This window comes from Olea europaea, chromosome 17 (genome assembly GCF_002742605.1).
Source record: "Olea europaea var. sylvestris chromosome 17, O_europaea_v1, whole genome shotgun sequence".
NCBI classification, from domain to species: domain Eukaryota; kingdom Viridiplantae; phylum Streptophyta; class Magnoliopsida; order Lamiales; family Oleaceae; genus Olea; species Olea europaea.
This window is the reverse complement of record NC_036253.1, coordinates 6,832,796-6,842,460: the sequence shown is the minus strand read 5'-3', so window position 1 is coordinate 6,842,460 and position 9,665 is coordinate 6,832,796. Positions and strand designations below refer to the sequence as shown.

General features: G+C 33.9%; 1 non-coding gene and 4 pseudogenes across 2 annotated transcripts; 1 reads left to right on the top strand and 4 right to left on the bottom strand.

Moving 5' to 3' along the window:
* Nucleotides 1-264: 264 nt before the first annotated feature.
* Nucleotides 265-338, bottom strand: TRNAW-CCA. The gene has a single exon. It is a non-coding gene; the product is annotated as a tRNA-Trp (tRNA).
* Nucleotides 339-1,552: 1,214 nt separating this feature from the next.
* Nucleotides 1,553-4,681, top strand: LOC111366223 (annotated as a pseudogene).
* A 181-nt stretch (nt 4,682-4,862) lies between these two features.
* On the bottom strand, nt 4,863-8,340 carry LOC111365590 (annotated as a pseudogene). The gene is made up of 3 exons (XR_002697472.1): nt 7,967-8,340; nt 5,935-6,576; nt 4,863-5,815 (listed from the first exon to the last, which is right to left on the bottom strand). The product of XR_002697472.1 is annotated as a DNA-directed RNA polymerase subunit alpha-like (transcript).
* On the bottom strand, nt 6,573-7,811 carry LOC111365589 (annotated as a pseudogene).
* Nucleotides 8,341-8,904: 564 nt separating the features above from the next.
* LOC111366226 lies at nt 8,905-9,406 on the bottom strand (annotated as a pseudogene).
* Nucleotides 9,407-9,665: the final 259 nt, after the last annotated feature.

Here is a 9,665-nt window from a genome sequence, read left to right as displayed (position 1 = left end):
ATTTAGGTATAGATATTACCTCTTTTTTCCTTCCTTTTCAAAAAAATTGAAATTCGTGTTAGGTCTAATTCCTATTACATTGGCTGGGTTATTCATAACTGCATATTTACAATGCAGGCGTGGTGATCAGTTGGACCTTTGATTAATTAACATTTCTTTTTTTGATTGACCTCCGCCTTTCTTTAATCCATAGGAGGTCAAATTCTGATTGATGTGCAAGTAAATGAATCAATTTCATTCTAATTTGATCTATAAAGAAAAAATCACGCTCTGTAGGATTTGAACCTACGACATCGGGTTTTGGAGACCCACGTTCTACCGAACTGAACTAAGAGCGTTTTCTTATCAGAATAAGATAAGACTGTAAAGAAAAGGATTATTTTTGTAACCCTAATCCATTTTCATTTTGTCTGCATATACTATATAGTTTCAAAAAAATGAAAGATTTTGCCCAATTTGAATGGATCTCAGTTGATTCCTCGCTACTACTCAAAGGAGCAGTAATAGGTAGGGATGACAGGATTTGAACCCGGGACATTTTGTACCCAAAACAAACGCGCTGCCAAGCTACACCACATCCCTTCAATTGTTCTACAGTGTCATTGTAGAGAATTCCTATCATGTTTTCCACATCCTTAGTCGTTCCATTGATGTACACATATTTTCTGCCCATTTCATATTTTTGGTTTCATTTAACATATAATAATAAGAAAAGTAAAAAACTTATTATATATATACGAAATATAGAACCCATTGCAAAAAAAAAGACTACTTTTCGGAAATACTCGCTACTAGGAGATCTTTTTTTCTGTTTTAAGAAAAAGAAAATCTGATGGATCATTGTACATTTCAATTTGAATTAGGGATTCCATGTACAACTATAAGTGGTCCTTAACTACTTATCTAGCTGATCATATATGCTTTATCGTTATGTATTACAATAAATAAAAGAAGGAGGGTTTTCAATGCGAGGTCTAAAAACATAGCTCTCTGTTGCACCAGTACTAAGTACGCTATGGTTTAGGGCTTTAGTAGGTCTATTGATAGAGATTAATCGTTTTTTTCTCGGATGTGTTGACATTTCCCTTTTTTTCATTCTAGTTATTGACATGGGAAGGAATGAAGAAGATTAGAGATACAATTAAATATCTGTGACTAATCCCCCATTTTTTTTCCTCTTTTTTCCCTTTTTAGATTCCATAATTGTAAACCACGATTGAATCTGTGGAAGCATTAGTTTATACATTCCTCTTAGTCTCGACTCTAGGGATAATTTGTTTCGCTATCTTTTTTTGAGAACCGCTTAAAGTTTCAACTAAAAAGATGATCTGAATTGAAGTAATGAGCCTCTCCATATTGGGAGGCTCATTACTTCAACTAGTCCCCATGTTCCTCGAATGGATCTCTTAGTTGTTGAAAAGGTTACCCAAAAGTGGTATATAAGGCGTACCCAATAAAACTGACAAGTAAACTAGATATAAAGATGGTGACTAGGGTTATTGTTTCCATTATGATTTTATAATTTCAAGATCGCAATTGATCTATGATAAGATCGTTTATTTACAACAGAATGGCATACAAAGTCAACAGATCTCAATGAATACAATAGGATTTATGGCTACACAAATTGTAGAGAACAATTCTAGATCTAGTCCAAGACGAACTACTATAGGAAGTTTATTAAAACCATTGAATTTGGAATATGGTAAAGTAGCTCCCGATTGGGGAACGACTCCTTTGATGGGTGTCGCAATGGCTCTATTTACAATATTTCTATCTATTTTTTTGGAGATTTATAATTCTTCTATTTTATTGGATGGAATTTCAATGAATTAAATCTATAAGAACCGCAAAGTCCTGCCTTTTGAATTAAAAAAAAATCAGCTAGAGCTCGAAATTTTAGCCCATTATATTTCGGTAGTTCGATCGTGGAATTTATTTCTTTCTGTATTTTTGGAATATGAGTGTGTGACTTGTTATAATTGATCCTATTGATAGTATAGAGAATGTGTCTCTTATCTTGATAGAGATGTTTCTACTTCGTCAAAAATTTATTCTAGTATCTCGAACACAGAATATATGAACTAGATTAAGAAATATTTGAACTATGATTCATACTTAATATTCAACCTCGTGTCTAGATTCCAACAAAAAATTTAAAAGAATTAGAATTAAAAAAAATTCTATCTATTGATGGAATAAGTGATAATCCAACGGTTCTTACTCAGATAATCCTTGGCTTAGCTTAGTTGAATCATCGTTGTTTTAGTATGAATTTGAGGTTTTAATCGATGCATAGGGTCTTAACAAGATAATTCCTATCAATTCAATAATAAAGAAAACAAAAAAAGCCACATTAGAAATAAAAACAAATTAAAGAAATATTTAAAGAAGAGGCCCATAAGGATCAACATAAAGATGATTGAGCCAACTTGACATTTTGGTATTATCGCCACAAAGAAGAGCTTTCGGATTATTTTTTTATTCTTTCATACATTCAGATGAAATTGAATCAAAGATTAAGAAGTTTCAAACTTTCTATTACATATCCGTTGCAACTAGTATTTGGGTGTTTTTGCTTGAGCTATACGAGATGAAAGTATTTTCACCTATCTCAATAAAGTCTATGATTGGTTCGAAGAACGTCTCGAGATTCAGGTGATTTTGGATGATATAACTAGTAAATACGTTCCTCCCTATGTGAATATATTTTATTGTTTAGGGGGAATTACACTTGTTTTTTAGTACAAGTAGCTACGGGGTTTGCTATGACTTTTTACTATCGTCGGACCGTTACAGAGGCTTTTGCCCTCTGTTCAACACTTTATGATGGAAGCTAACTTTGGTTGGTTAATCCGATAAGTTCATCGATGGTCCGCAAGTATGATGGTCCTAATGATGATCCTGCATGTTTTTCGTGTGTATCTCACGGGTAGATTTGAAAAACCTTGTGAATTGACTTGGGTTATAGGTGTGGTTCTAGGGGTATTGACCACATCTTTTGGCGTAACTAGTTACTCCTTACCTCGGGACCAAATTGGTTATTGGGCGGTGAAAATTGTAACAGGTGTACCTGAAGCTATTCCTGGAATTGGATTGCCTTTAGTATAATTATTGTGCGGAAGTGCTAGTGTGGGACAATCCACTTTGACTTGTTTTTATAGTTTACACGCTTTTGTATTGCCACTTCTTACTACTGTATTTATGTTAATGCACTTTCCAATGATACGTAAATAAGGTATTTCTGGTCCTTTATAGAGAAGGTGTATAATAGATATTTGTAATCAATCATTTATTACTTGGAGGAGGAATAATAGTAGTTCATTGCTACAAGTATGAATTATTGAAAATAATAAATAATCCATGTATATGGATATTTCCCTTCAACCAATCATGTCAAATAAATGTAGAGTTGAAGGGAATTCTACGAAGAGAAAATGGATTATATGAGTGTGTGACTTGAACTATTGATTGGTCTGTGTAGATAAATGTCTGCCACATTGGAATTCACAACCAAATGTGTCTTTGTTCCAACCATCGCGTAAGCCCTATACAGAAGATAGGCTGGTTCACTTGAAGAGATTCTTTTCTATGGTCAGACTGAATCATGTTGTAAATGAGCAAGCTCTGTAAGATCTAGTATAATTATAATAAGTGTAATGGATAAACTAAAATAGAATCTTCATCTATTTCACTTACTTAATACTTAAAATTGAATAGTATGGAAATGCATTTATTTCCTCTGCATTGATATGATCGATAATACTATCGGAGTGAAGCAAGGGATTTAAAGAAAAACATAGGCTAGACTAGATTAGTAAAAGGTAAACCTTTTGTGTGTATATATCCAAATATTTTGGAGATAAATACCAATCGTAAGGTCTAAGACGACCCAGAAAGCACTGGATCACATCATGATCAACTCTGCATGATCAACTCTGTAAGCCAACTTAGGTATTGAGTATTTACTTAGAACCGATTTTTTTGAAATGGGTAGTTGCAATTCCCGAAAAAGAGTCAAAATTTTCTTACATTGAATTTTTCATATATGTGTATATCATATATGTTTATATAGGTAACATATATATTTTTTATGGATTCATTTGGTTCTTTTGAATCTTGCTCAAGCCGAATGATAAAAAATTATCATATCCGGTTCCTTCAGGGGATGGATATATAAGAATTCACCTATCCTAATAACCAAAAAAAAAAAAAAAACCTGATTTCAATTATCCTCTATTAAGAGCTCAATTGGCTAAGGAATGAGTCATAATTATTATGGAGAACCTGCATGGCCCAATGATCTTTTATATATTTTTCCAGTAGTAATTCTAGGTACTATTGCATGTAATGTAGGCTTCGCGATTCTAAAACCATCAATGATTGGTGAACCGGCAGATCCGTTTGCAATCCCTTTGGAGATATTACCTGAGTGGTATTTCTTTCCGGTATTTCAAATATTTCGTACAGTGCCCAATAAATTATTCGGTGTTCTTTTAATGGTTTCAGTACCTGCAGAATTATTAACAGTACCTTTTTTAGAGAATATTAATAAATTCCAAAATCCATTTTGTCGTCTAGTAGCGACAACTGTCTTTTTTATTGGTATGCAGTCGCTCTTTTGTTGGGTATTGGTGCAACATTACCTATTGATGAATCCCTAACTTTAGGTATTTTTTAATTTGATTCAATTGTGAAATAACATGACGTGTGTATCTAGGGAATAGTCACTTGAAAGCGAATTCTCCCCAAATACATCTATTCAATTATGATTTTCTTTCGAATATATGAATTGTGCTAAAGATTCAAAACCTATTTTCATCTTAATGAAAAAAAAAAGACGAAAAAAAAATCCAATAGATTTAAAACTTCTTTTTTGGTAAATCAATTGCGAAATGTTTTTCTAGAATGACCAATAACTGTTTTATATCTTCTAGGTGCAAATGTTCAATTTTCATGAGATCTTCCAGACTGTTATTCAAAAGGTCCTATATATATTGGACCTTTTGAGGCAATTATAGACGCTAGGAGAGAATTCTGATTGGTCAATAAAAATCGATTTCAATGCTTTTTTTCTGAGTTTATCCAATTTATCGTGAAAGGTAAGAGGAGATAAAGGAACCGTGTGTTGATTGTCCTCTAAAGGTAAGTTTTCTTCTTCCTTATGTAAAAAGGGAATAAATAAATCAATCAAATTCCGGCAGGCTTCATGAAGTGCTTCTTTCGGAGTTAAACTCCCATTTGTCCATATTTCGAGAAAGAGTATCTCTTGTTTTTCATTCCCATTCCCATAAGAATGAATACTATGATTTGCATTTTGAACAGGCATGAATACACCATCTATAGGATAACTTCCATCTTGAAAGTTAAGTGGCATTTTGATAAAATATCCATGATTTCTCTTGATTCGTAATCTAATACACAAATCAATTGGTTCTATCAAGCTAGCTATATGTTGTGTATTATCAACGATTTCTACATAAGGTGGTAAGATGATATCTTGAGCAGTTACATATCCTGGACCTCTGACACAAATAGACGCGTCACAAGTTCCATATAGATTACTTCTCAATACAATTTCTTTTAAATTCATTAAAATTTCATGGACCGATTCTTGAATACCCGCTATGGTAGAATATTCATGTGGGACGTTCTCAGATTTTACACGTGTGATACATGTTCCTTCTATTTCTCCAAGTAAAGCTCTTCGCATCGCAATGCCTATTGTGTCGGCTTGACCTTTCATAAGTGGAGACAGAATAAAGCGTCCATAATAAAGACGTTTACTGTCTTCTCTTGATTCAACACACTTCCACTGTAGTGTCCGAGTAGATACTGTTACTTTCTCTCGAACCATAGTAATATTATTTGATTTGATTGAATCATTTATTTCTCTTGTTTCTCTTGAAATTTCTTCAATGTTTATTTCTACACACGTCTTTTTTTCGGGGGTCTGCAACCATTATGTGGCATAGGGGTTACATCCCGTACGAAAGTTAATAGTATACCACTTCTACGAATAGCTCGTAATGCTGCGTCTCTTCCGAGACCGGGACCTTTTATCATGACTTCTGCTCGTTGCATACCTTGATCTACTACTGTACGAATAGCATTTGCTGCTGCAGTTTGAGCGGCAAAGGGTGTCCCTCTTCTCGTACCCTTGAATCCACAAGTACCCGCTGAGGACCAAGAAACCACCCGACCCCGTACATCTGTAACCGTGACAATGGTATTATTGAAACTTGCTTGAACATGAATAACCCCCTTTGGTATTCTACGTGCACTCTTACGTGAACCAATACGTCCATTTCTACGTGAACCAATTCTCGGTATAGCTTTTGCCATATTTTATCATCTCATAAATATGAGTCAGAGATATATGGATATATCCATTTCATGTCAAAACAGATTCCTTATTTTTACATCGAGTCCTTTAGTGAGTCTGATTATCCTTGTCTTTGTTTATGTCTCGGGTTGGAACAAATTACTATAATGCGCCCCCGCCTACGGATTAGGCGACATTTTTCACAAATTTTACGAACAGAAGCTCTTATTTTCATATTTGTCATTCCTTATCTTAATTCTGATTGGCAGGCTTCATGAAGTGCTTCTTTTGAAGTTAAACTCCCATTTGTCCATATTTCAAGAAAGAGTATCTCTTGTTTTTCATTCCCATTCCCATAAGAATGAATACTATGATTTGCATTTTGAACAGGCATGAATACACCATCTATAGGATAACTTCCATCTTGAAAGTTAAGTGGCATTTTGATAAAATATCCATGATTTCTCTTGATTCGTAATCTAATACACAAATCAATTGGTTCTATCAAGCTAGCTATATGTTGTGTATTATCAACGATTTCTCCATAAGGTGGTGAGACGATATCTTCAGCAGTTACATATCCTGGACCTCTAACACAAATAGACGTGTCACAAGTTCCATATAGATTACTTCTCGGTACAATTTCTTTTAAATTCATTAAAATTTCATGGACCGATTCTTGAATACCCGCTATGGTAGAATATTCATGTGGGACATTCTCAGATTTTACACATGTGATACATGTTTCGTCTATTTCTCCAAGTAAAGCTCTTTGCATCGCAATGCCAACTGTCTCGGCTTGACCTTTCATAAGTGGAGACAAAATAAAGCGTCCATAATAAAGACATTTACAGTCTTCTCTTGATTCAACACACTTCCACTGTAGTGTCCGAGTTGATACTGTTACTTTCTCTCGAACCATAGCAATAGTATTTGATTTGATTGAATCATTTATTTCTCTTGTTTCTCTTGAAATTTCTTCAATGTTTATTTCTACACACGTCTTTTTTCGAAGATCTACAACCATTATGTGGCATAGGGGTTACATCCCGTACGAAAGTTAATAGTATACCACTTCTACGAATAGCTCGTAATGCTGCATCTCTTTCGAGATCGGGACCTTTTATCAAGACTTATGCTCGTTGCATACCTTGATCTACTGTTGTACGAATAGCATTTGCTACTGTAGTTTGAGCGGCAAAGGGTGTCCCTCTTCTCGTACCCTTGAATCCACAAGTACCCACTGAGGGCCAAGAAACCACCCAACCTCGTACATCTATAACCGTGATAATGGTATTATTGAAACTTGCTTGAACATGAATAATCCCCTTTGGTATTCTACTTGCACTCTTACATGAACCATTGCGTCCATTTCTACGTGAACCAATTCTCGGTATAGCTTTTGCCATATTTTATCATCTCATAAATATGAGTCAGAGATATATGGATATATCCATTTCATGTTAAAACGGATTCCTTATTTTTATATTGAGTCCTTATAGTGAGTCTGATTATCCTTGTCTTTGTTTATGTCTTGGGTTGGAACAAATTACTATAATGCATCCCCACCTACGGATTAGGCGACATTTTTCACAAATTTTACGAACAGAAGCTCTTATTTTCATATCTGTCATTCGTTATCTTAATTCTGAATCTACTTCTTGAAAGAAAATAAGTTTCTTACCATTTTTCATCTCGAATCATATTGAATAAAATCCACCTAATCCTTCCAATTCTTGTTGCAGAGTCAATAAATTATACGTCCTCTGGTTGAATGATAATGACTTACTTCAATTTTGACTCTATCTCCTGGCAGTATCCGTATAAAACTACGCCGAATCTTTCCTGAAACATAACCTAGGATCAGATCTTCGTTATCTAACCGAACCCGGAACATACCATTGGGAAGCGATTCAGTAATTAAAACTTTATGAATCCATTTTTGTTCTTTCATTCCAGGAAAAGCCTCCTTGAAGTATCAACTAATGGAGAAGGAACGATATTAGACAACTCAACCCTTTTCTTTTTTCTTTTTTTAGAAATAGGAAGAAGTTTTGGATCCAATTTGGATATTAAAAGGATTACCATATATAACACAAAATTTCTCTGTCGATTCCTTTGAGTCGAGCCTCTCGGTCTGTTATTATACCTTGAGAGGTAGAAAGAAATACAATACCCATCCCACCTAAAATTCTGGGAATTCGTTGATAGTTAGAATAGATTTGTAGATCGGATCGACTGATCCATTTTAAATTTAAAAATTTTCTATAGTGTCTTTTCCTATTCCTTCTATGCCGCAGGTTTTAAAACCAAAAAGGATTTGTTTTTTCTCGATGTTTTCTAATGTTTTCAATAAAACCTTCTCGGAAAAGTATTTTTACAATATTTTTGGTAATATTAGAATATGCGATCCAAACCACTCTTTTTCTATCCATATCAGCATTTCATATAGAGGTTATTATCTCAGAAATAGTGTCCCTAGCCATGGTGAGCTAAAATTATGGGTGCCCCAAAATTGGATATAATCAACATGTTTTTTTTTTACTTAATTTGTTTTAAAATTGGATATAATCAACATGTTTTTTTTTTTACTTAATTTGTTTTATGAATATGAATTATTAAAGGTGTATGCGTGAGACACAATCTACTAATTAATCTAGTTCTTAATCTATTTCTTTCAAATACCCACTATAAACATATCGGTGATCTCATTTTATAATACCTCGGGAGCTAATGAAACTATTTTAGTAAAATTTAATTGTCTCAATTCCGGGGGGATTGCACCAAAAATTATAGTTCCTTTTGGATTTCCTTCTTGATCAATCACAACTGCAATATTGTCATCATATCAATTATCATACTACTATCACATTTAAGTTCTTTATAGGTAAGAATAATTACAGCTCTGACTACTTCTGATTTTTCTAGGGGCATATTTGGTATTACTTCTTTAATCACAGCAACAATAATGTCACCAATATGAGCATATCGACGATTTCTAGCTCCTATGATTCGAATACACAACAATTCTCGAGCCCCGCTATTATCTGCTACATTTAAACAGGTCTGAGGTTGAATCATATCAATTTTTTAGTCCATTCTTCCAATGCAAAGGACGAAGAAAAAAAAAGGAATATTTTTTTCCCAAAAAAAGGATCTTTCATCCCCAAGAATCATTTCTGTTGGTTCTACATTTTTATCCTAAAATAATGAATTGAGTTCATATGGGCATTTTGGATGCTGATATTGAAATAGCCCTTCTAGCTATATTTTTGGTTACTCCACTCATTTCGTATAGTATTCGACCTGGTTTACCAACAGCTACCCAATATTCAGGGGA